Source organism: Lissotriton helveticus, chromosome 11 (genome assembly GCF_964261635.1).
Source record: "Lissotriton helveticus chromosome 11, aLisHel1.1, whole genome shotgun sequence".
Taxonomy (NCBI): Eukaryota; Metazoa; Chordata; class Amphibia; order Caudata; family Salamandridae; genus Lissotriton; species Lissotriton helveticus.
The window spans coordinates 669,628,408-669,654,425 of record NC_136072.1 but is presented as its reverse complement, the minus strand read 5'-3'; the positions used below and the strand labels follow the sequence as shown (position 1 = coordinate 669,654,425).

General features: G+C 41.4%; 1 protein-coding gene and 1 pseudogene across 1 annotated transcript in view; one reads left to right on the top strand and one right to left on the bottom strand.

The window, feature by feature from the left end:
- The window catches only part of LOC144791758 (zinc metalloproteinase-disintegrin-like VLAIP-B), a 4,238,988-nt gene that overhangs the window by 2,041,830 nt on the left and 2,171,140 nt on the right, over positions 1–26,018 (top strand). The window lies entirely within an intron of this gene.
- Positions 9,538–25,665, bottom strand: LOC144792028 (cytochrome c1, heme protein, mitochondrial pseudogene; annotated as a pseudogene).

Here is a 26,018-nt window from a genome sequence, read left to right as displayed (position 1 = left end):
ATTTCTTATTCTTTGGAAACAAAGTTGTCATGTTATATGGTTGTCAGGAACTAATCCCTTCTTGTACTTTCGAGAACGTTTCTAGTGACCTCTGAGCAAGCTGGCACACACATAATTAAGTCTAATATATTTGGTAGAGACCTAGTAGACCTCAGTCCTACGTCTAAACTGCAGTATATATTATTCCAATGTGCAGAGCCCATTGGGAATATAGGAACTACACTACAAGGTAGATTCCCACACCATTAAACTCACCCAGTGGACTATCTAACCTTTTTTAATTCACCACCCACCCATATCTACACCTCTCCCTAGGGCCCTCACACCCACGGCACCACAAGGCAGGAACAAAAGATCTCCGGTAAAGAGCCCCTCTATGGGTGTCCGTCGGGTATTACACCGCCGACCCAATGAGGAGCAGACCCATATGATGAAGAATGACACCTAACTTGCTGGGTGTGTGAGGGTTTTAGTTGTGAAAGGGAGGATCCCCCGGTCCCCCCTTGTTTGGGCCTTCACCCACTTCTTGGTTCATCCCTCTTCTTTCACTCCTAATCCCTTATTTTCCTGATAGGGGAACTGCGTACCCATCGTTGTTTAACTGTATCCGGGCTTGTGCGCTGAACCCCGTTAAAGCTAGCCCTTACTCTCTTTGTTTGCTGCAGACCTATTGCATTGCCAATGCTTGGTATATATTCTTCCCAGGCGTTTTAGTGAGCATAGTTTTGAGAATTTAAAGACACTATCTGGTTCTTTATAAATAGCCATGATACTTTATTAAGTGCCTTTTTTAAGATGTAACCTGTGTGAATACCACCTGGTTTTTGCTGTCCTGATAAAGTTTCCCTGGTTGTTGTTTTTACCAAAAAACAATCTACTAATTCAGAACAGAATCAGAGCAAAATTTTGACCTTTGGTTTCCCATGTACACACTCACTAACCACTGATTCTATTATGGGTTCTAGGAAGGCCGAGATATCCGTTTGTTTTGATAAGTGCCACACCAGCCTTTTCAAATTGTAGGCGATTGGCCCAGATTCAAGAGTTCTTGATTTTGGGAGATAGTCAACTATTAAAGAAAGTGACAATATTTTAGGATTATGGTCGATTTCCACTCTAGGGACCACTTGATGCCCAATAAAGACAAAAATCAGTTCCTTTGAGATAATGGTATAATCGATAATAGAGTGTCGCTGTGAATTTTTAAATGTTGAATCGCTCACGATATCATTTGAGTGGCCTCCTGCAGCAGCATAAGATCGTATTTTAGTAACTGGGTACAACACACGAAATGAAATGAAATGAAAATGTGTTTTATAAAGCGCAAATAGCTGCCCGGGGGCGTCCAAGCGCTAAAACTAACAGTGTATAGACAGCTGAGCTAGTAACCAGGAGACAAACATATCTATTTGTTGAACAAAAAAGTTTTCAGGTGCTTCCTTAACGAGGTAAGATCAGAGTTGGATCTTAGATGTAAGGGTAGACTGTTCCAAAGCCTAGCCACATTTAGGGAAAAGGAACGACCTCCTGATCTAGACCGTTTAACCTTATGCACGACAGCACGTAAGGCATTGGAAGACCGTAGCTGTCTGCTAGGGAGGTAAGGGGTAATTAGAGGACGACTGATCGCTGGGCCAGTTTCCCAAAATGACTGATGGGCAACACAGAGAGCTTTGAAACTAATCCTATCCTTAACAGGGAGCCAGTGCAGTTTTGTTAATCCAGATTTAACAGAGATCCTGCGGGGGATTTGAAGCAGGGTCCGGGCCGCACAGTTTTGGATCACCTGTAGCTTCTTCAGTGTGAAGTCTGGGGCACCAAGATAAAGTGCATTTCCAAAATCCAATCTGGAAAGAATCAGTCCCTGAACAACAATTTGTTTGGCCTCAAATGGTAGCAAGGGAAAAATCTTCCTCAACATTCTAATTCATCTGAGTTAGAGATCCACTTGATTTATCTACAAGGTTCTTGGGAAACAGATGCATATTAAAATCACCTGAAATGATTAGGCTTGTAACAGGATGTTGATAAGTCAAGGTTTTAATTATTTCCCATAGAACAGTAAGCTGAGCCATCTTAACTGATCTCTTTGTACCTAAATGTACATTTAGAAATATAATCAGCATTTCAAAATCTATTTTGATGCATTATAGCCAAGTTAGTTGGAAATCAATTTCATGGTGCTTGATATCTAGGTCCAACAACACAAAGGTAGATAAGCCCATCTGTTGCTCGGCCATAGGCGTATGAATGTGATACAAAATTAGCGTACCCCTGATAACCAATGTAGTCTTAGTTGCACATTTTCCAAGTTTCCTGAAACATTAAAACTTTAAAGTTCTGTATAAAAGTTACTGTGTCATGATCTTCTAACAGTTTTGTGAGCCCATGAACAAATATTAATGGATTTGTTTGTATTGGCCGAGCTGTTCAACCAAGAGTCATTTCCTTCAGATTTCCCTTTAGTCAGTATTTTCGGAGGCCAGACCCAGTCTCCGCTTAAAACCGTGTTTTTCTGAATTTCTTCACACATTTGTGTGCCCGAGTTACTCCTTGTGATTTTGATGCTGGAAGATAAAATAGGATTGAATAATGGGCCTACTCCTCCTTTCAAAACATTAGAATACTCTCTGTGAGGTGTTTGTCAGAACAGTTCTCTTTACAGCTGGCTTGGGAATTAATAGAGTTGAATATTGACTATCATTACATTTTCTTATTTCGATCCCCCATTTCTCATTGTGGACCATTTGCAATTTGATTTTATTGACGGTCTCTTCACTACGCCAAATGGTGCTAGTTACTTCTCTTGTAGGATTGGATGGATCCTGTTTGAATTGGACTGATTCTAAAGCATCAGATGTTAGATTATTAAGCTCTGAAATTTAATGTAATAACTTAAGGATATAACTACCAATAAAAATATCATATGAACCCCTTGAGAGGTACCATGGAATAAATAGTAATTTCGCAGAAGAAGCAGAACAGTTATTTCCAATTGTTGTTTTTTTATGTTACGATGATTAGGAAGTAATGAAGTTTAGTCTCATATCTTCACACATCTTGGGAGGTTTTCTGCTGGAGTAATTGGGCATAAAAATCATTTTTTTCCGAGGTGTCTTTTTGTGTTTGGGCTGACATTTTTTCAGATAATAGGGTGGCTTTATATTTGCTGAATATTATGCAGAGGAACTGATATAATGATTCACCTATTCTGGCACAGATGTCTGTAAATCTCGGCTTCCCGGTTGAGGCCTTGTGTAAGGCCTTGTCCAAACACATGACAATTTGATGCTTTACTGGAGTGAGTTATTATTAACTTATTGGCGTCTTCTTCAGAAGAGAGTGGCACCTCTAATCTGCTTGAACTTGTGATCAGCCCAATATCCCCTACTTTCACTTCACGTGCAGGGGTTTCCCTTGATTTAAATATCAGATAGTTTTCTTTTGGTTAAAAGAGTGTGCTTGTCTTGATTGATTTTTTTTATTTTCTGTGTTCTATTATGCACTTTTTTTTTCTTTTCCTTGCTTTTTTGGCAAGCTCTTCTAATACTGGATTAGAAAGTAAATCTGTATTTTCAGTGACATGATTGTCTTCGTCAGTTTGTGCTGGAGTTAATTGTGTGGTTTGATGGTTTCATTCTAATTGGAAATATCCGGGGAGTCTTGTAAGTCACATGATACACTTTCTTCCCTTACTATATTCTGATAGATCGTGTTTTTGTCTGTTGCTGATCTCCATATTTTTACGATCCATTGTTGTTTACTCTCTCATTTCCTATCCCATTTATATCCACATTTTATACATGGTTTGCACTATCAGTGCTTTTGTATTGTTGTGGCACTGACAGTGACTATGGTCTGTTATACCTACTTGGTCCTTGTTATTCTGCGCCAGTATTGTCTTCATTTCTGCAGCTTTGTTTCCCTTAGAGTCGGAACAATATCTTTAGAGTCATGGAAACAATAGATAACCTGTAGTATGGCGTAAGGCCTGCTTTGCGCGCATGTTATGTTAGCATGGCTTATTAGACGTTTAAACGCCATTTTACCTTTTGCTGCTTTTGCGCATGACACTGCATAGCTGTTTTTGTAAGTTAGCCTTCCCGAAGGTCTACACATGAGAAAAGGTTTTGTTTTCAACATCTCTAGACTTACGTCTTGCCCCTACTCTGCACAGTGAGTGCTGAAGCTGTGAAGGTTATCAAAACATGGTAGCTGTTTTATGCCATGTTCGAGTAACGCTTTCTAGACACAACAATTTGGCAGCTGTGAGCCAACTAAGATTCTGGCGCCCTTATTATTGCATACTTGCCATGATTTCACACACTTGGAAGATTTTCCGTTTCCAGTGATGCAGAGAGCTTTTTGGTGATCCTGGTGTGATTTACTCTTACTGAGCGGAAAGGTAATGGGGTCCCCCAAACAAGCCTAAGAGACCTTCTATAGTTTACAATACATAGTTCCGATATAGGGAGGGTGTTAAAACTAGGCGCTATAAGACCTGTTTTCACCATCATTTTAATATGATTTCTCCTTTTGAATTTTATGGAATTGTAACAATTCTGACCATATTATTTCTAATCATATGTCTGCTTATGTTGGCTAAGATACTGCATATGAGATCACGTTATTAAAATAAATGTTTTAACCTTACAGTGTCTCTTATTTACTCCTGTTGTGGTTTAGTAAGAGAGTATAACAAAAGAGTGTTCTCACTTCCCACAATTCCTGAGTTTATACTAAGTGGCATGTTCTAGGTTGTCTAATCATTGGTTACTTTCTTATAGGACGAAGATCTAATGTGACACTGCGCTAGCTGGTTAGGGTTTTTCTAGGTACTGATGTGAGTTTCTGGCACACCACAATTCACTGATGTCCTAGGTCTCTGTGCACAGTTCTGTGTATGAGCAGGACCCATGCAACAAACCATTTCACTCAGTAAATCGTGCATGCTTCATTTCTACAGAGTTGCATAGAAATAGAGAGATGGGCGTTTCAAGAAAAGGGGTTAATTGAACAGTCTTATTTCTCATGCAAGAGATATGAGCTGCTACAATCGTAAGACAGAATGCGAAGTATAAAATGTACATATTTAACAGTAATATAAAATAATATTGTAATAGCATGGTTTGTAACTATCACATATATAAAAATACATCCTTAAATAACACAGGCTAAAATACTCAATTGGTGCTTCTGAAATAATCCTACCCCAGTGTACCTAACCTAAGGCTAGTACGAGGGAAGAAGTAGGTGCTGTTTTAGCTATAGTTTAGTTTTAGTTTAAAGTTCTCTATAGTTTCGTTTAACTATAGTTGCCAAGAATTGCTAAATGTTTCTCTAGGTTCTAATGAGCTCCATACCAATGAGAAAGGTTGGTATCTCTTTGTGGGACTCGATCTCTAACACCCCGCAAGGGGAGTCAGAAACACTGGAGCAGGATTATCGGCGAGGAGGATGACAGCGTCTGGTTAGTGTGTCTGTTGGGAACTGGACTCCTTCAGGACTTGCTGTGGCGAGCCGCGTGCAAGTAGGTAGTCGAACTGCACCATGCCTTGCCATAGCAAGTGAAGGTATATTTATACCTTGAAGGTTTTTAGGAATGCCGTTATTGACGTTAAAGTCGGGCATATGAACATGATGAATGAATCCCTAAGGAATAGATGTTCATGCATAATAAATGAGTTATTGGAGAAATCCATATTCAAGCAGGGGGAAGGTCCCAACACTTAAGAGTCTGGTTTTCCTACAACTCGTTGTGACGTAGATGAACGGATGTAAGTAGCCATGCCTGTATTTGGTTAGCAAGGACTATGCCTAAATAAGGGCTGGATTTCTATGCCTATATAAGAGCAATGTGAATTGTATCTATATAAGGGCATGAATCGGGGAATTCATTCAGAATCTAAATCGAAACACAACACCCACTCCACTTTTGTATGTACGACTTTACTAAACATGTTTAAACATATCTAAAATAAATCTACACATGAAGTGCTAAAACCCCTCCAAAATACCTAAAAAATGCATTAGAACTGATTGTAAGCATAAAAATGCATTGGTGCTGTACACATTAACGCATTGTTTCATTCAAAGTGAATGAATTATAAAACATACATTTATGCAATTGCTCGTAAATACAGAAGAAAAAAGGCCGAAACCAGTTCATTTCAGATACATCAAATTGTTTGTTTGTCAACAAGGTCATGTATTGTCTCTTGGAATTATTCACAGAATTCTTGTTCTCTCTGAATAGTTCTACTATAAGCAGATTACCTGTGCCAAAAAACGAAAAAATACAAATTAGGGAAAAAAATATTCATAGGAAAAGTTCTTTGTTTTGAAAAAAATGAAGAACAAATTCAAAGTCTCTCAGAACACTGTGTGCCAAAATCAAAAGTCAGTGTTAGGGTCTGGAGAAAACATGAAATCTTCTATGTCTGTAGACAAAAATTAGTCTATCATTGTAGGTGAAAGTTGGATTACCTCATTTAGAAGATTAACCGCACATAGATGTGAAGAATCATCTTCAGCATTGGTCGCATCAGCAATGTTCGTATCGGATGTTACCTGCCGGCCTGTTGTTTCCTCTTGTACCTCAGCAGTTGCATTTTGCATCTGTGAAATCTCAATGTATGCCGTCATCAGAATTGGTAGCCGCTGGGGACAACACAGAGCATGGGCCGTTACCGGTTCAAGCACAGTATCGATATCCGTAGGCATGACTGATGGGAGTATTAGACAGATGTCCAGCATGCATTTTTCTCTGCATAGCAGGCAGCATAGAACAGGTAAGATGCAATCTTGCCAGATTGGTCTGAATGACAGAAACCGTGTGGTATTTAACTCTCGTAGATGAGGTACACCTAGAATTTGAACGATGCGCTCACAACACTTCATCTTGCCATATCGTAGCAGTAGGAGCAAAAATAGTATCCCTGCAACGAGTCCCAAAAGTAGGGGCAGTCCGCCAAATACAGAGTGCACGAAGTTTGGAAATATTCCGAGAACTGCCTGAAAAGGTGCTAACAGTCCGGAACATACATTCTTAAATAGATGTACAATACAGTTCAGATCAGACATGTTTAAGATACGACTTAACATTTCTGAGAAATGTATAGGGCAGGTTGTCTTCCAAAGGGCATGTATCTCGGCAGAAGTCCTTGCGACTTGTAGATCATAGGTTTCTTTGGCTGAGGTCAGTGGCACAGTTTTTTGCAAAATAATGTTTTTATTCTGCTTAGAGTATCAATTCCTATAGAAGAGATGTTCAGTGAAGGCCATAAAGGTGACTCCCTGTCTATGTTGGGCTGTGGAAACAATACTTGCATACAGCAAGTGACCCTGGTTGAAACAGTGACTAGATATGGAATACCTGGCAACATGCCACAGCAGCTGTGATGTGGGATATATGTCATTGATTTATTCAATTTGCTTTATTCGGTCATAACAATGACCTTAAACACAAGTTTAAAATATATTTTATGCCATCTAGTTTTTCAGAGTTAGAGATTATGGAAAACATCACTCATCATCTAGCACAAGGTAAAAAAACACCTTAAAAATATCAATTATGCGAATAGGATTATGGCATCAGATGGAGAATATGCAGGGAGAAATAGCAGGTGTTATACCAATATAGTTTGGATTTTCGGGGTCATCAGCAATGTTCCCTCTGATTTTTTTCCTCTGTGTGCGGCAGAGTAAGGTCTCTGTGCGCTGCAGCCATGGCTGTGTGCGCTAACAACCCAATCACGCTTGTAGACCATGGCTTTATGTGGGATGAAAAAACTGGGTGTCTCTCAAAGGGGCATGACCGATGCAATTAAGGGCGTGGCTTAAAAGCAATTAAGCTAAAAATCTGTGCTTAGCATAGTGTGCCATCCAAATGATATTTTGCTTTGTCTGTCATTGCATCAGATATTTAATACAAGTAACATTACACCTACAATACGCCGGGACTATTAGCGTTTTCAACGGTTGTTTGTGGCATAAATATTAAAAATGCTTCTGCTTCTGTGGTATAGGTTGTGGCTTAATGCTCGAGCTGCCGACTTAGGGGATGGGTTTTGAGTCTCGGGTCAGATTAACATCCTGTGATCCTCTGCAAATCAATAAATCTCCCCATGAATACAAATAATGAAATAAATCATGTAAATCGCTCCAAAACCTTTGGGTTGAGTTAGCACTATATAAAACTTGCTGCATTTCATTTCTAAATGCAGGACTGATAGTTTGCCTTTTGAAAGAATTTATGTTAAATGCAGCCCATGACGGACGCTGTGATAAGGGGAGCAACTAGACCCAAACTTGTGTAGAAATACATGGGGTGTTTGTGTGGAAACTACTGCCCTAGCCTTGTGCTGCACCTGCCTCACCCTGCAATGCAGAGTTTAGCTGCTGTTCTAAAAGAACCAGGGTGCGAGTCATGCTCTTCAGACTTTTTGGGAAACAGAGGTAGTGAAAACTAAGGCTCCGGTCTTGCGTTATACTTGCCTGGGTCTAGTGTGAAAGGGTTAGCTGCTGCGCAGGGTCTAGTTTTGTGATGAGTTTAGCTGCTGTGCTAAAGAGAGAAGGTCACTAGTGCTCGGTGGACTTGTATGGAAAAACAGGTGGTGAAAACTAGTGCTCGGTCTTGCATTGTACATCTCTCGCTCTGCAGTGCAGTGGTGAGTTGCTCTGCAGGTTTTAGCTGCTGTGCTAATGGGACCACGGTGCTAATAGTGCTCGGTAGGCTAGTGTGGAAATGGAGGTAGTGGAAAATAGTGCTCTGGCCTTTCGCTGCACCTACCGCACTCTGCTATGCAGTGCATGGGATAGCTGCTGTGCAGGAGTTAGCTGCTATGCTAAGGAGGCCAGTGCACCATCATGTTCTGCAGACTTGTGTGGAAACAGAGGTAGTGAAAACTATTTCTCAGCTGTGTACTCCACCTACCTCGCTTTGCTGTGCAGGAGTTATTTTCTGTGCTATGGGGACCAGGCCGCTAGTCGTGCTCACAGATGTGCATGGAAATAATGAAGGAGTGCTTGTGTGTCAAAAGAGAGGTGCCCAATAACCAACCACTGACCACCTTATCCCAGCCCTTCCAGTGAACTAGAGTTGCACCTACATGTTGTGCTGCCGAAGGGGTTAACTATTGAAGTGCTTTTAGCCCTATGGGCGTTTCAGCAAGTTTAAAAGCATAATGTGTGTTTCAGGATCCAGGATCATCCAAAAGCACACGTTCGTGCTTTTAAACTTGCTGCATTCCTTTTTTTACATTTCTTTAAACACACTGTTTGAATTTATTTGCCTCCCTCTTATGAGAACCAAAGGAAGAACACAATCAATTTGTGTTTGACCCCACGTTCTCTCCTCCTCCCAAGTCCCTTCTGTTCAAAGCCAGGTGATGCTTGGGTTTTGTAGACAACATCAGTGAGGATGACAAGTAAAAGAAGAAAAACAGCAGAGCCATGAACAATAATATTATTAACAGATATAAGTTCCTTGTGACTCTGCGGGCTCCTGCTCGGGGATTTAGATGGAGTTGAAAGGCTTTATATGGTCATCTGCACCACGGCGTTGTAACCAACTGCATAGGGTGCCAAATAATGGAGCATTTGAGTGCTGAAGTGGTGTGCTTTGGATGTTTTACTTAGGCGCCTATATTCAATCTTCCTGCTCTTCAATACGGACCACTTGTCTCTTCAAATAGTACACCAAGGGAATAAGGATGGCACCAATCATCAAAACCTTCAGTCCCATGCACTTGCGCTGGTCATGTTCTGGCTCAGTTGCCCACCTAAGGAATGTGCATACATCCTTAGCGACCCGAGACATGGTGTAGTGTAGTTCCTATATTCCCAATAGGCTCTGCGCATTGGAATAATATAAACAGCAGTGTAGACGTAGGACTGAGGTCGACTAGGTCTCTACTGACTATATTAGACTTAATTAGTTTTGCCAGCTAGCTCAGAGGTCACTAGAAACTTTCTCGAATAAACAAGGAGGAGTTTAACTTCCCTGGATAGACAAGAAGAGATTAGCTTCTGACAACCATAAAACATGACAACTTTGCTCCCTCAGAATAAGAGTGTATCTCTAGAGTCGTGTGAAAACAATAGACAACTATTTTACTCAGTCAATCGTGCATACTTAGTTTCACCAGAGTGCAGAGAAATAGAGAGACGGGCGTTTTCAATAAAAGGTGTTATTTATTGAGCAGTCTTCTTTCTCATGCAAGAGAAATGAATTGCCACAATTGCAATACTTAACATGAAGTAAAGTGCATACAGTAAAAGGAGTATTATAAAATAATACTGTAAAAGCATTGATATGGTTTCTTAGCCATATGATACTTTAAAATGGATAAAATATATACATACATAAAAACATTGACTAACGTACTCAACTGGTGCTTCTAATCTACACCTACCCCGGTGTACCTGACCTAAGCCTAATACGTGGGAAGGAGCAAGTAAGTTGCAGTTTAAGTTAAGTTGGGTTTTGCCAAGGAATCTGAATCAATTATTCTCTTAAGGGTTTAGTCAGCTCCGTACCTGGGTAATAGAAAGCAGGAGGTCTCTCTCTCAGGACTCGATATCCCAGTAACCCGCGAGGGTATCTGGAAACACCAGAGCTGGATTTCTCGGCAGGAGAGAAGACAGCGTCTCTCTCAGTGCGTCAAAAGGGAGGGGCGGCGTCCGTGGGCTCTCGCATCAGCTGAGCTCTCGGGCAAGTAGATAGCCGCTCTGCTCCAAACCACCGTGTGTTTGCATAAGGCAACTGTTGGTATATTTATACCTGAAAGGTGGCGGGTTTGACGTAAGGTTGGACATAAGACGTCAATAAAAGATGTCACTAAGAACTGTCCGTTCTTTCAGTGCTCGCAGGAGTTCTAGGACAAATCAAAACAAAAGCAAGGGGAATTCCCAGGTTGCTGGAGGTTTGGTTTGTTTAAAGAACGTGTTGTACTTTCTAGGAGTCTAGGGGAGTAGCCTTGCCGTATTTGGACTGCATGGGCTATTACTAATGATTGATATGATTCTTATGCCTTTATAAGGATATTATTTATTATAGCCTATAAGGGCATAAATCAGGAATATCGAATTAGGGTCCTAGATAGAAATACAACACCCACTCCACGATCTAATGTCCATCATTACTAAAACTTAGCAATAGTAAACATATAATGATGCATGTGTGTTTTCCAACCCACCCCAAAATACATAAATCGCATTTGAAATGGTATATGGTAAATACACGAAAATGAGTATTGGTACTGTACGCTTATTAAGCAGTGTCATCATTCAGTTAAATGCATATATATATCAGCTGAATGAATTGCGAAATTTACACACGAAATGGCTCTGAATACAGAAAAGAAGGTCGACACCATTCCATCACATATTTATACAAAATGCTGTACATGTGCTAGAGGCTGAGGTAAAATATTGTCTCTAGAGTTCCTAAATTAGAAGCTCTGTTCTCTAAGAATAGTTCTACTTTAAGCAGAGTACTCTGTGCCAAAGAAAGGGTAATTATTTTGGAAGTGAAAAAAATATTCATTTCGCTTTCAGGGGAAAAAATAGTTCCAATTGTTTTCAGTAGCTTTTGTTTTTCAAAGCTGAATGCCGAATTCAGAGTTCAGGGAACGCTGTGTGCTCGTTGTTTAAAAGTTATTCCCGTTGTTCAGGGGAGAACATCATTTCAGACAGACTCGCAAAAAATTGGTCTACGACATCAGGTGAAAGTTCGACCAAGTTTGAAAATGCTGTAACAGTGCATGTGTGAGAATGATTGCTATCATCGATGTCAGGATCAGCAATGCTCACAGAAGGTTGTACCTGTGTGATGCTGCTCTCATCTCATACTCCACTGCCACATACTCGTAGTGGTGAAGTCTCAACGAATGCCGTCATCAGAATAGGTAGCCGCTGGGGACAACACGATGCATGAGCCGTTACAGGACCTAGCAAGGTATCTGTATCGATTGGTACTGATGATGGTAGTGTAAGACAGACGTCCAACACGCATTCTTCTCCGCATAGTATACATCGAAGCACAGGTAAGATGCAATCTTGCCAGATTGGTCTGAATGAAAGAAACCAGGTCATATTCAAATCTCTTAGCCGGACTAATCAAAGAACTTTAGTTATGCGGTCCCGGTAGCGTATTGCTAGGATCGTTTCTTCCATCGTCGCTGGAGTCTTGTCTGCGGCTTGGCTTGCATATCGGAGCAGAAGGATCAAAAATAAAATTCCTGCTACGAGTCCCAAAAGTAGAGGTAGGCCGCCAAAGACAGAACAGTCCCAAAAAAATTGTCTTAAATACATGTGCGATGCCACTGGTATCTGACATGTTTAAGATATGGCTTAACATTTCTACGAAATGCACGGGTCAATTTGTTGATAATAAGGAATGTATCTCTGCTGTTGTCCTTGCGATTTGAAGAGATATTCAAATAAGGCCATATTGCCGCCTCCATGTCTGGAGTGCTGTTTGGATACAATACTTGCATACGGCAAGTGACCATGGAACTAACGCTCACGAGATAGGCTTTTCCTAGCACCATGCCACAACAGCTGTGATCACTTATTAGAACGTAGCTGCCGTTGGAAAGCTGTCTGAAAAATGACTCTATCTGTTTTGCAGGAGTGCCGTGCAGGTGACATGAAAGGTTATTTGAAGACCCTTCGCAGGCTCCATGCAAGTTAATACCTTGACACAGAAGTGTACCGCTTAGTGATTTTTTACAATTGTTACCACTAAGAAATATCTCCTTTTTCTTTTCATTATAACATTTGTGTGTATAAGGTCATTTCCATGTTGACTTGATGTAGCCTTTACCCAACCTTTCATACTGGCCCGCTGGTATATACTCTTGGCAATATTTAAACTGGAAAGTTGTTATCGGAATTGTAATTATCCTGTGTATTATCCATTCAATGACAGGTCTTTCTGACATTGTCAATGGTAATCTCTCAAGTTTTTCAATGCTCAGAATCGTATAGTCTGCTCCTTTTTGTGCCAAACTGATTTGTTTATCAGTAAGGGTAAAGATAGAGAATAATGACGTTACGTTGATTAAATGCCATGGCACGTAGCCTGAACGCAGATTTTGCAACGTCCAGCCAAGCTGTACAATAGAACGTAATTGGGACTGACCATGTTGTAACATTAGTAAGTCCTGCTCTGTTATATCAATAGCAGATGATACAATACTGTCCAGTGAATATATTCTGGAGGACAGAGTCGTTAACCCATTGTCCACAACAGAAAGTGATTTTTCCAAATTAATACGATCAATTTCTCGTATTTTTTATGTGTCTCAATTTGCATTACTTTCCAAGCTTCATTGTAGGCAGCGTATATACCGGCCGCTATGAAACGTTTTGACGCTGTTTGCGTGGTCCCAGTATGAAATCACGCAAGTCAGCACCGTCTTTAAGTAAAGTCAAGTGTTGCTTAATTTCAGCCAGTGTGGATTTCTGTAGCCATTCGAGGCATAGTTTCCCTACACTGTATGTTGTAACTATCCCTGGATGTTGTCTCTGAGAGTATCTAGGGTCTGGCCTGTTCAGTTTTAACCCCTATATTTTGTTCAGGAATCTATCTTGACAGTTATTTGTGTCTGTGGGCCAGATCAACCATTTTTTCCAATCAGGATTTGTTCTGTTTGGGTGCAGAATATGGGATACGTCTATCTCCACATCTGTAGTGCTGTTACTATCAGGTATGGGCTTCGGAATAGACGGTTTGTTTAAGTCTTTAATCTTGGCTAGGCCAAGACAGGATGTCTGTTGAATGGTGTCATTCAATTATATTATTTGTTCTGGGAGCATGCAGGCTCTAAATAATGCTTCTAAACCTTGGACCTGGCATTCTTTTGTACCCCAGATGGTTTTTGTTTCAATGTTGTTTTTCCAGAATTCAAAACCAAATGTAGTCATTTTTTTCATAAAATGATTCAGAATAAATCAATTTAGTATTTGTCAACATTGTTTTCATTCCTGTCTTATTTAACATTTTAAAATAAAACGTTTCTGCATCACTTGTGTTAAACCCTGAGAAGTATGGGAATTTCTCAAAAAATGTTTTCGAGCTACTTTTAGGCGGTGTTGCACAATGTTCCCATTGGTTATAATTATAAACATTTCTAGGCTGTGCAGATTTATGCAAATAGTGATGACCAAAATGATTATAGCAATACATTTCTTCATAATTTGATGAACCCTGTTAGTAATCATGTTCTGTAAATTTTGCTGACATTACTAAATCTGACATCATATTGTTATTATTTTCAAAGTCCCAAACATCAGAGAAAGTACTTGGTTTTACAAAGTCACTTAATGAAACCTTAAACTGGTGTGGATATTTCAAGAGCTCAATCGGGCCAAAAATGTCATACTCAGTTCTGTCCCATGCTACCCCACCGGGTATTGGATTGGCTGTGACGTTCACTGATGATAGTTCTCTTTTCTCGATGTGAGATGACTTGTGAGGCTTTAGGACCAAGTTGATGTTCTGACTTGCTGTGTCCATTGTACTGTATTTTCCTTCAATTAATTTTCCCAAACAAAGAACCATGATGAGCCAAAGCAGGAGGAAAAGTACACCTAACACAATCCAAAATTCAATCCATGGAGAAATCAGATAGGTTTCTTTGAGTTGATGAAAGAGTTTAGTTACTTTGTCTTTGAAAGTTTTTGTTGCTGGCGTTTCTTCATGCTCGCTTGGATCTTCGGAAAAGTCATCGAAATTGATGAAGTAGCCAGATGCAGTTCTGTCAATTGTTGGAATTGCTTCCGGATTTTCATTTGCTTTTGGATTTTTCTTTGTTTCACTAGCATAGTCTGAGGCTACATCGTTGTAGACCGGTGTTTCTTGACGAACTGTTGCAATTTGGGTTTCAAGAGGCACAAGTTCCATGGCTTTGTTGCATTGTCCTTTTTTATTAACTGCAGGTTTATCAAAAGTGATTAGTCTCTCAGTTTGAACCTCTTGGATTGTAGCAAATTTTGGTGTTCTGCTATTTCTTGGGAGTCCACTGGGCCTACTACTTATTATTGGCCACAAGATTGTGGTTTTACCAGGTCGATGGATACAACTCGGTTCTCCTTTTTACCAGCAAGGGGCGGTAGTACAACTGATCTTGTTCCGCTGACAGCTAATACAGGTACTGCTTTTCTGTAAGAAGGCCCAAATTCCTTCTTAACCGCGATCTTCTCTCTGACCAGATCCCCAATCTTTGGAATCCAGACAGGTCTTGCTGGGACAGGTGGTTTTTCTTCAGTGGCTGTTGGCTGTTGTTTTAACTTTGTTACTCAGGTTTCGTCTTGTTTCATTTAAGTCCTGTAAAACAGCCAAACGGTCTTTGATATCAAAGCATTTTTCTTCTACCACTGAAGTGTGACTATCAAGATCCTGAATATACATTCTAGTACCGAACAATAGTTCGTACGGACTGAGACCTTTTAGAGAATTTCTTGGCAGATTATTAAGACTACGTTGGACACTTGTTAAATGTTTGACCCACCCATCACCCGAACCTAATACCCACGCCGTTATAGATTGCTTTATGTCCCGGTTTTTTCTTTCCACTACCGCATTTCCCTCAGGATGGAAGGGACAAGAGTACCGCAATGCAATGCCCATGCTGGCCATGGCCTCTTTGTAAGCCCTAGAGCTAAACGCAGGACCCTGGTCAGAATGTAGCATGCCAATTGCGTATGTGCCGATAAAGACTCGCAAATCTTTTATAACAGTTCTGGCGTCAGCCGAGCGCTGGTGTCTGCATTTTAAGTGAATCTAGTCTTAAATATTATGGGACGCATTTTTCCTGCTGGATTTTTGGGTATAGATAGCCTTATGCTTTCTAATAGAAGGGTCCTGGCAATGCTCCGATCGGTTCGCGACTGCGATCTCTGTTGCAGTTTGGACAGCCCATTGCAAATTTGTAATGTTGCAGGCTCATCCCCGGCCACCAGTATTCTGATTGTAATTCTTTCTGAGATTCCTTAATCTCTCGGTGCCTTAGACCCAATCCCATATGTGCGTCTGCTATTAAAAAGACTCTCCTGTTCGTGTTTGGAATTACTCTATCCCCCACTCCAGGGATTTGAGCAAAAGGAACGGAGTTTGCATCAATTATGTATGTATTACTGAGTGGATAGTTCAGAGGCAATGCTGCATAGTCACCTTTTAAAGACGCTTTTACCGCCAGCATAGTTTCTCCGTCTATGTGTTTTTTAGAACGTTTTTTTGTGGCTACGGAAGCCGGTTGAGCTTCTTCCGCTGTGGCTCTGTGAGCCAATGAATTCCCTGCAACGTGAATGCCATCACGTTGATGACTCAGTGTATGGATCACGTGAGTCTTTCGTAGTTCTTTCTGCAAAAGAACTACCTGTTCCCAGAGCTTTTTATGCTTTATTGTGGCACCTGTGTCATCTTTGTAATCGTTTTGAACCCAGTTCTGCAACTCATTGTTGTAAGATTTTATGCAGTAATGCGAATCGCACACTATTAGTGTGGGGAATTCGCGATCGGCATTTTCAAGCGCCATCTTTATAGATCTTATTTCTGCTCGCTGAGCTGAACAATTTCTTAGCGATTCAGTTTTAGTAATTAATGGTCTGAATTTACCAAAGCGCCAGTGACCTTTAACAATCGCGCACGCTGCATTGTAGGATTTTTCCTCTACATCGTAATGCTGTGCAAATCTGTCCATGTAGATTACACATGTGTATTGTTCGAGAGGCAGAATTTCGATTGGCAGAGGATATTCTTCTTCATATTCTAGATTTTCTAGTTTTTTCATTTTCGGGTCAAAATAGTATTTCACGTCTTCTGCAGCAAGAGAATTTTCCCATTGTATCCATTTTGGATCTAATGCCACGGCAGTCAAATTGCGTGGGCTTGTTAATGCCTCAAGGGCTGATTCTGCTGTTAAAACAGTTATCCTTCTTCCTTGGACTTGGGCTCTTTCTCTTGCTACAGCAGTTTGAACCGCTATTAGAATTTTTTCAGTAGAACTGAATTTCTTATCAGCTTGTGTGTACAAGTGTGATTTGTAAGCTATCGGTACAGTTTCTCCCTCATTAGAGGTCAGGTACGTGAATCCGCATCTTCCTGGGATGACTCGGATTACAAGGTTGCGTATGTTTTCGCGAGTTTGTAATTTTGTTTTAGCTAACATGTCTGTTTGTAATGATCTTAAAATTTCTGTGTGTTTCTGAGTCCACTTTATTGGTTTGAAATCAGGTTTTATTAATTCATAGAGAGGTTTAACTCTCTCTGCATAATTTAGAATGTATGTTCTTCTGAAATTCAGGAAACCTAGTATTGATTGTAAGTTCTTCAGCGTTTTAGGTGCTTGGAGTACAGCACACTTCTCTAAGAAGTTGTCTGCTAGGCTTTTGCCTTCACTTGATAATTCATATCCTAAAAACAGGACAGTTAGATGGGCAATTCGTGACTTTTTAAAGTTGAATTTGTAACCCTTAGCTGCAAAACCAAGTATTATGGTGTTCACTCTTTTCAAGTTAGTCTCCAGGTCATCATCTGTGAGATAGATGTCATTGACATAAGATAATGCTTCATCATCATATATTTGTAGTAACTCTGTTACTCTTGCTGAGAATAATCCTGGGCTATTCTTGAATCCCTGTGGGAGTCGACAGAAGTGTTTTTGCGACCCCATTATTGAGAAAGCGGTCAAATACCTGCTTTCAGGTGCAATGTTTTGACAAAAGAATCCATTAGAGATGTCTAATGTCGTTTTATATTTTTTTGCGCACAATGTTATTCATTAGTGCTGCACTGTGTGAGTTTTGTACTGCAAATGTTTTACAACAGGAGTTTAAGTGTCTGTAGTACAAAACAAGACGATATGAATCGTCTGGCTTGGAGACAGGAAACAAAGGATTGTTCATTTGTGAGGTGCATGTTTCAATCACCCCCTGGTATTCAAGTTGATCTAAGATCTCCCTGACTTGTTTTTTAGCTTCTTGCTTAACTGGGTACTGCCTTTGTGCAGTGGATGGATTTTTTAACTGGATTTTGTGATGAGGAGAATCCTCATCCCATCCTACATGATTTTTATATTTGGGCTACTGCCCATTTTCTTGCATATATGGATTTTTTATGAGTTGAAATATGATTTGAGAAGGCAGGCATAATCATTTCTTCACCAGGAGGGCACTCCCTGACAAACTCTGGTGGCCAGTCTTTCACAGCTAAATGGATGTCATAGCCTTTTGAAAGGTTATCCCAAAAGAGACCCCTTACTTTCCTAGTCTTGTCCCCCTCTATACGTAATGTTATTTCGTATATTTTATGAGGTTTACTAACTCTGGTATCTGCAGTTTCCACTTGAATGTATTAATTCGTGTCCACTGTCTCCAGAAGATTCATCAAGATCTTGCGAGCTATTGTCACTTCTGCTGCGCTGTCTAGCATTGTCTGGGCCCACTCTCCGTTTTTCAGTTGTGTCCTCAGTATCCTCGGCATGTTTTATTATTTTAATACTAGCTACCTTCTTTTTTGGAAATTGTATTTTTTTACTTTGATGAGCAGGTTCCTTGTCTTTGGACTTGACGTGCTCTTCCTTGTGTTCTGACCATCCTCTTCTTTCCGATTTCTGTGAGGAAGTCTGAAAAGATCAAAAGGGACGTGTATCAATATCTTGATATCTATCAGGTTTTCTCAATTTATCCCTATCTCTAAGGTTGTATCTTTTCTCAGAGGGCTCCCTCTGGGGAGGCTTGTCACCTCGTTCTGGAGATCTATCTCTTCGTTGAGGAGACCTTCCGCTGGACTGGAATCCTTTTTCCCTGGGAGTGGATTATTTATTTCCATCCCAACTCTTTTTTGGAGTATTGAGATTATTTTTAATAAATGTTTTTTCAGGATTTTTAAGTAGTTGGGGTTTTACTGGTTTCCCACCCAAACTATCTCTTCCTAGTTCTTCATAGGATTTTTCTATGATTCTGGCAAGTTCAAATGGTTGGTATGCTATATCTGTTACTTTCAATCTCTGGAGGTATGTTATGTCCTCCATTGCCAATTGAACTAATTCTCTATATGCCTTTGTTAATTCTTTTATTTTATCTAAAAATTCTTCACTTGACATTTTTTCAATGTCGGTTTGTGGTGTGTGTGGTAAATGAATGTTGCAGAGTCCACTTGATAAGTTAAGATCCTTTATTGCAGGTTCCTTCCAGATTAGATAGATAGGTTAAGATTGTAAGGAAAACCCCACCAGGAGCCAGCTGTTAGCAGCTCAGCCTGAGATGACCAACTGCCACAGTAAGTAATAGAAAGGCGCTGTGAGCTAGAGGGACACCCAGGCATTCTATGATGTCACAGATAACATTGTACAGTCTATCCAGAGGAGAACAGTGGAGAGGACATTTACTACACATCCTCTTCCCTTATGGAATAAGAACAGAATAAAGAAACAATCGACAAAATACCTCAAATGCAACATCAGCAGGAAAGTACAAAATTGAGATGAACTAAAAGTAATAATGTACGACAAGAGATGACGTTAGCATGAGGTAACATTAGCAGAGAAAAGAACAAAGAAACAATATGCCACATCCCTTTCCCTTAACGAAACAGCATGGTTTCGAAAAACTAAGACGAACAGCTAAGTTAGCTGGTGACTCTCATAACCTCCCCACACATGGGTACACCACAGGGTAAACACCCTAGAAAAAAATGAGTGTAGACTGGGAGAGACACAATGGGGTAAGACTCACCTAAGATAACCCAAGAGAACAAACCCCTTTAACAAGAATCCACCAAAGAGAAAAATTTAAAAAAACTACCCCTGGTAAAGATATGCTGACACTAAACGTATGATAAATACAGAACTCAAAATCTTACCTAAATGAAGCCCTTGCCAGTAGCTGCAAGAAGGTAGACTCCGACAAGAACATAGTGTACAAACAATCTCCACCAAAAACAGGGGACAGCGCAAAGTAAGGAGAATGGACTACCCACAAACACTGAACCTCCCCTTAAGAGGGTACACCACAGGACAACAAACTTGGGAATATAAATGGGCGTTGACTACCCACAAACACACAACCTCCCTTAAAAAGGGTACACCACAGGTTAAACAAGATAACCCTGGGACGGAAAATGGGGCATGGACTACCCGCAAACTTCCTACCTCCTCTAAAAAGAGTACACTGCAGGACAGAGATCCTGAGAACAAAAATGGGGCATGGACTACCCACAAATACCCAACCTCCCCTGAAAAGGGTACACCGCAGGATAGGAACAGTTACCCTGGGACAACAGATGGGGCATGGACTACCCGTAAACACTCAACCATAAAGGTTACACTGCAGGAACGTAATCCTGAGAAAAAAAAACATGGGGCATGGACGACCCTCAAATACTCAACTTCCCCTAAAAAGGGTACACCGCAAGGTAAGGACAACAAACCTGGGAATAAAAATGGGCGTTGACTACCCACAAACACACAACCTCCCCTGAAATGGGTACACCACAGGTTAAACAAAATAACCCTGGGACGGAAAATGGGGCATGGACTACCCGCAAACTTCCTAAATAGACTATAGGAGATACACACCCTGTGAATTGGTATGGACATTGACTACCCACACTGACACCACACCCACACTGATACACAAAACTACACCAAGCCCTACATAGGATACACTACAAGGTACATCATAACCTTAGTAAACCAATTTTGACAAAGCCTGACTCATGGTTCCCCCAAAGAAGGGCACACCGTAGAGAAAAGAGATGTAGACCTGATCCCACAAACAAACGATAGGGCAAACACAGCAAAGACCACTGTAGTAGTTTGAATAGATCAACAGGTTAAGGCATAAAAACAAAAGATTATGCTAAGTCAGAATGCAATTTTCACAGACACCGAGAAGCTAAGCACTTCAAAACAAAATATCAAGTAACGCTAGCTCCGGTGAGCGACCTCTCACCCGGGGTATGTATACACTGCTCCCTGCAGATGCCGTGTGCTCTCTGCAGTCTCCGCTGAGCTCTCTGCAGTCACCGTGGACCTCCATCAGACAAGAAGAATGTGATCAAGACCAAAAGAAAAGTCTCTTCTACTCGGTTGCTCTAGTCCCGCAATTGACTGTGAAACGAAAATGTTCCAGGTGCTGATCAAAGAATGAGAATGCTCGTGTCTCATCAATGGTCGGCTCGACGGCATGAAGGCATAATGAAATCGTCATTATCAACGTATGCGGGACACTGCCGACACCAATCATGACTGACATCGGGAAATTAAAGACTACAGTGTGTGTGTTAAGAGTACCACATAGAAACTTCGAGCTTCAACTTCAATACGCTGATCTTGAGGAAGATGGCGGCACGTTGTTACGCGACCGGCGGATGGTTCACGGCCAAGGCGTGCTGAACGAAGACAACAGGAAAATTGCAGCATGCGAGAAGGCGTGACGTCACAGAAGAGCTTCGCTAACTCCTAGAAGCATTCTAAGCACGTCATCAGAAGGATGGCAGACGGGAAGAAGGGAAGATCGCTGCTGGTCAACCGTCGACCAACGGACATCAGTGTCCAGGACGGTGAGTAAACGAGCTTGGAGAGGCACAGAAAGTTGAGGCCGTCCAGTCTTTACACACTGCCATATTAGTGCAGCGCCCCCTTGAATCCGCTAGCCAAGTACAGCGCCGGTCCCTGAATGCGCTGACACATATGTGCGCTGGGAATAAATACAGATCAATATCGCTGATGCTTTCCTCCAGGACTAGCGCTGCAAAGTCAGTGAGGTAGATGTGACATGTCACACTAGACGAATGTCTTTTCTCATATTGTATGGCACAATTGTGATGCCCAAACGCACGCTTTTTTAGACAAATAATTTCCTGATGACAGCAGAGACAGCTAAAATAACAAACGCCAGGCTGTAGGAGATACCAAATAAAGACACACGCTCAGGGTGCAGGCTGTCCACAGAGATATGAGCACGTCCAGTAGGTAATTAGTACACAAAACCCATTGGTGCACAAGACTACTTCACACGCAGACTAATAGCAGACATCAAGGTGAGACACACACCCTGGGTGCAGGCTGTCCAGGTGGAACAGGACACTGGTGGGGTCAGCAGGGCGTTACCTTTAGTCTGAAAATGATGTCTCTCTGAATTTCTTGATTTCTTAAGTTGCTTCCTTTAACTTGTATAGTTCCTTAAGTAGTCTTAATCCTTAAATCACGCGTAGGTTCATCCTTTTGAGAATCGTCGCCAAGTTGTGGTAAATGAATGTTGCAGAGTTCACTTGATAAGTTAAGATCCTTTATTGCAGGTTCCTTCCAGATTAGATAGATAGGTTAAGATTGTAAGGAAAACCCCACCAGGAGCCAGCTGTTAGCAGCTCAGCCTGAGATGACCAACTGCCACAGTAAGTAATAGAAAGGCGCTGTGAGCTAGAGGGACACCCAGGCATTCTATGATGTCACAGATAACATTGTACAGTCTATCCAGAGGAGAACAGTGGAGAGGACATTTACTACAGTGTGTATCTGGCTAGAACCGGCCACGTGGCTCCTGGTCTACCTAGTGGACCGAGCCTGGTGATGTGATTTTGATGTTTTAGGGCGCCATTAAACCAGAGCAGGTGCTCTTGGTAATTTAGTGGGATTTCAACGTCCTCGAAAGGAGTGTATTCATCCGGAGGTTCCTCTATTTTGTAATAGTGGAATTCGTTTGTTACAGCGTTTGCTGCTGGAAAGTTTATCCATGAATAGAATACCTCTGTCTGCCGATTATTCATGGGCCTCTACCACGAATATGACTGTACCACCTCGTGATGTCAGTCCATTTTCTATAAGTTTAATAGTTATAGTTTTCCTTACATTAACCAGAATGATTATAGCATTAGGGTCATTTTCTTGGAGACTTGTGTCATCCGCTAGGAGTCAAGCTGCTATTCTAGCTGCCTCCCTTTCATCGTCACTTTCCGTCATTTTTACTTACAGAAAGTTTTTTTTTGCAGATCAAGTTTCAAGGGAAACAAAGATTAGGTGCACAATATTTTGGAACACTGTATCCTTCAACGTTGACTAAACCAAAACTATATATAGGAATCTCTTCCTACTAAGCTCCGGCGGATTTTAACCTTTTACCCACTCCAGACGTCTTTTGGAGTATTTACGGGAAAAAGGGTCTGTGTGAAAAAGCACGACTGAGTTACTCTAGTGTCTTGCGTTAGATTATCGCCTTACCAAACGTTGGGCGCCATGTAGTGCAGTTCCTATAATCCCAATAGGCTCTGCGCATTGGAATAATATAAACAGCAGTGTAGACGTAGGACTGAGGTCGACTAGGTCTCTACTGACTATATTAGACTTAATTAGTTTTGCCAGCTAGCTCAGAGGTCACTAGAAACTTTCTCAAATAAACAAGGAGGAGTTTAACTTTCCTGGATAGACAAGAAGGGATTAGCTTCTGACAACCATAAAACATGACAACTTTGCTCCCTCAGAATAAAAGTGTATCTCTAGAGTCGTGTGAAAACAATAGACAACTATTTTACTCAGTCAATCGTGCATACTTAGTTTCACCAGAGTGCAGAGAAATAGAGAGGCGGGCATTTTCAATAAAAGGTGTTATTTATTGAGCAGTCTTCTTTCTCATGCAAGAGAAATGAATTGCCACAATTGCAATACTTAACATGAAGTAAAGTGCGTATAGTAAAAGGAGTATTATAAAATAATACTGTAAAAGCATTGATATGGTTTCTTAGCCATATGATACTTTAAAATGGATAAAATATATACATACATAAAAACATTGACTAACGTACTCAACTGGTGCTTCCAATCTACGCCTACCCCAGTGTACCTGACCTAAGCCTAATACGTGGAAAGGAGTAAGTAAGTTGCAGTTTAAGTTAAGTTGGGTTTTGCCAAGGAATCTGAATCAAGAATTCTCTTAAGGGTTTTGTCAGCTCCGTACCTGGGTAATAGAAAGCAGGAGGTCTGGTATTTCTCTCTCAGGACTCGATATCCCAGCAACCCGCAAGCGCGGCTGGAAACACCGGAGCTGGATTTTCTCGGCTGGAGAAAAAGACAGCGTCTTTCTCAGTGCGTCAAAAGGGAGGGGCGGTGTCCATGGGCTCTCGCATCAGCTGGGCTCTCGGGCAAGTAGATAGCCGCTCTGCTCCAAACCACCGTGTGTTTGCTTAAGGCAACTGTTGGTGTATTTATACCTGAAAGGTGCCGGGTTTGACGTAAGGTTGGACATAAGACGTCAATAAAAGATGTCACTAAGAACTGGCCATTCTTTCAGTGCTCGCAGGAGTTCTAGGACAAATCAAAACAAAAGCAAGGGGCATTCCCAGGTTGCTGGAGGTTTGGTTTGTTTAAGGAACGTGTTGTACTTTCTAGGAGTCTAGGGGAGTAGCCTTGCCGTATTTTGACTGCATGGGCTATTACTAAATATGGATATGATTCTCATGCCTTTATAAGGATATTATTTATTATAGCCATATAAGGGCATAAATCACAAATATCGAATTAGGGTCCTAGATAGAAATACAACAATGTTAGCTGTAGCGCCATCATCAAACTCCAGGATCTCATTGTAAATAGGTGGTGCCACGCCAATAGCCTGGCAAGGAAATTAGGGGTTGTAATACAAGCCATCTTTTTTGGTGATACCTGTGGGAGCATCACAGTAGCTAGTCAAAAGAGAGAAGACGTAATCCTCACCACTGCGCCTAGCATTGAAAATGTAGTTCAGATCAGGGGTCAATACCCCATTGTTCGTTGTCAGGGATGCCTTTGCATTAGCATATGGCTTGGGGAAGAAATCAGACAGTTTGCCTGGTCTGGTAAACCTATCCCCATTTTCATCATGGCCGTTTATCACTTCACACTCCTCTGCTAAAGCCTTTGCTTCCGCTTCTGTGTGACTGACTTCCACCAGATTTCGGAAGCCCAGGTATTCCATGCTGTGGCAGGCAGCACACACCTGTTTGTATACCTGGTAAAGACGACGAACCCTGCTGTGATCCAAGGCAGAAAAAGGACCCTTGTGGCTCCAAGGATACTTTGGGTGATGCAGCTCAAAATCACTGGCTTTTACCGATCTGTGTGAAGCCAGGGCTAAGCCAGCCCCTCCAGCAGCAAGCACGCCCAGCATGGACAGGGCCAGCTTTCAGCCTCTGGACAGACTGGAAAAGGACATGGAAGCCCTGGGCTAAGAAGACCAGGCCGCCCGCCCCCGTTGACCCTGAGGAGTCCCCTCTGCACCGAGCTCCAGCCTCTGCCAGCTTTGGCTTTCCCGTGACTTAAGGACTCTCACCTTCTTAATGCAGCGCAACTGCGGGGCTGATTGCAGGCCTTTTTTTTTATTTTTTAAATTTTTTTAAAGACCTTTATTAATTGTACTTGCAGAAGTGATAAATACAGTTCAGGACCTACAACCCACCGGGCCGGCCGCTTCAGACAATTTGGTCATCAAAATTGTTTGCTTGTACACAGCTGTATGTCCGACAACCCTGGGGTCCGGCGGCGTACCATAAAATCCTATCCTAGATATCACATTCCAATCTGTGTTTATCAGTTGTTAGGTCTATGATTTTATTTTTTCTTTATCATTAACCATAACTCGAAACTGCGGTCAAGATAAACATTTACGCTCAGTGGCTATTTCCATGTTTGCTCCTGCCCACTAATGAATGTCATTCGTATACAGTGATGTAACCAAGAGCTATGACACAAGTATCGTGCAACATTTAGTTCCTCTTTTGAGCTGTTCCACCCACCCATGCCCTCTAAACACTCTCCTCTTCTTCATCTGAGCTTACATTGTCATCTTCCGGTAAGGGTTCACATAACTCTCCTCTGTACATATTCCAGGCAGACCACACTTTGTTCCATTTACGGGGGCAGGCCCTAAGCACATACACCGCCCTCTCTGTAAACATTAATAAGTCCATGTTCCTACTCCACATGGATACCGTGGGTATTTCTGCAGCACCCCACTTTTGTGCAATATCTCTTTTATGA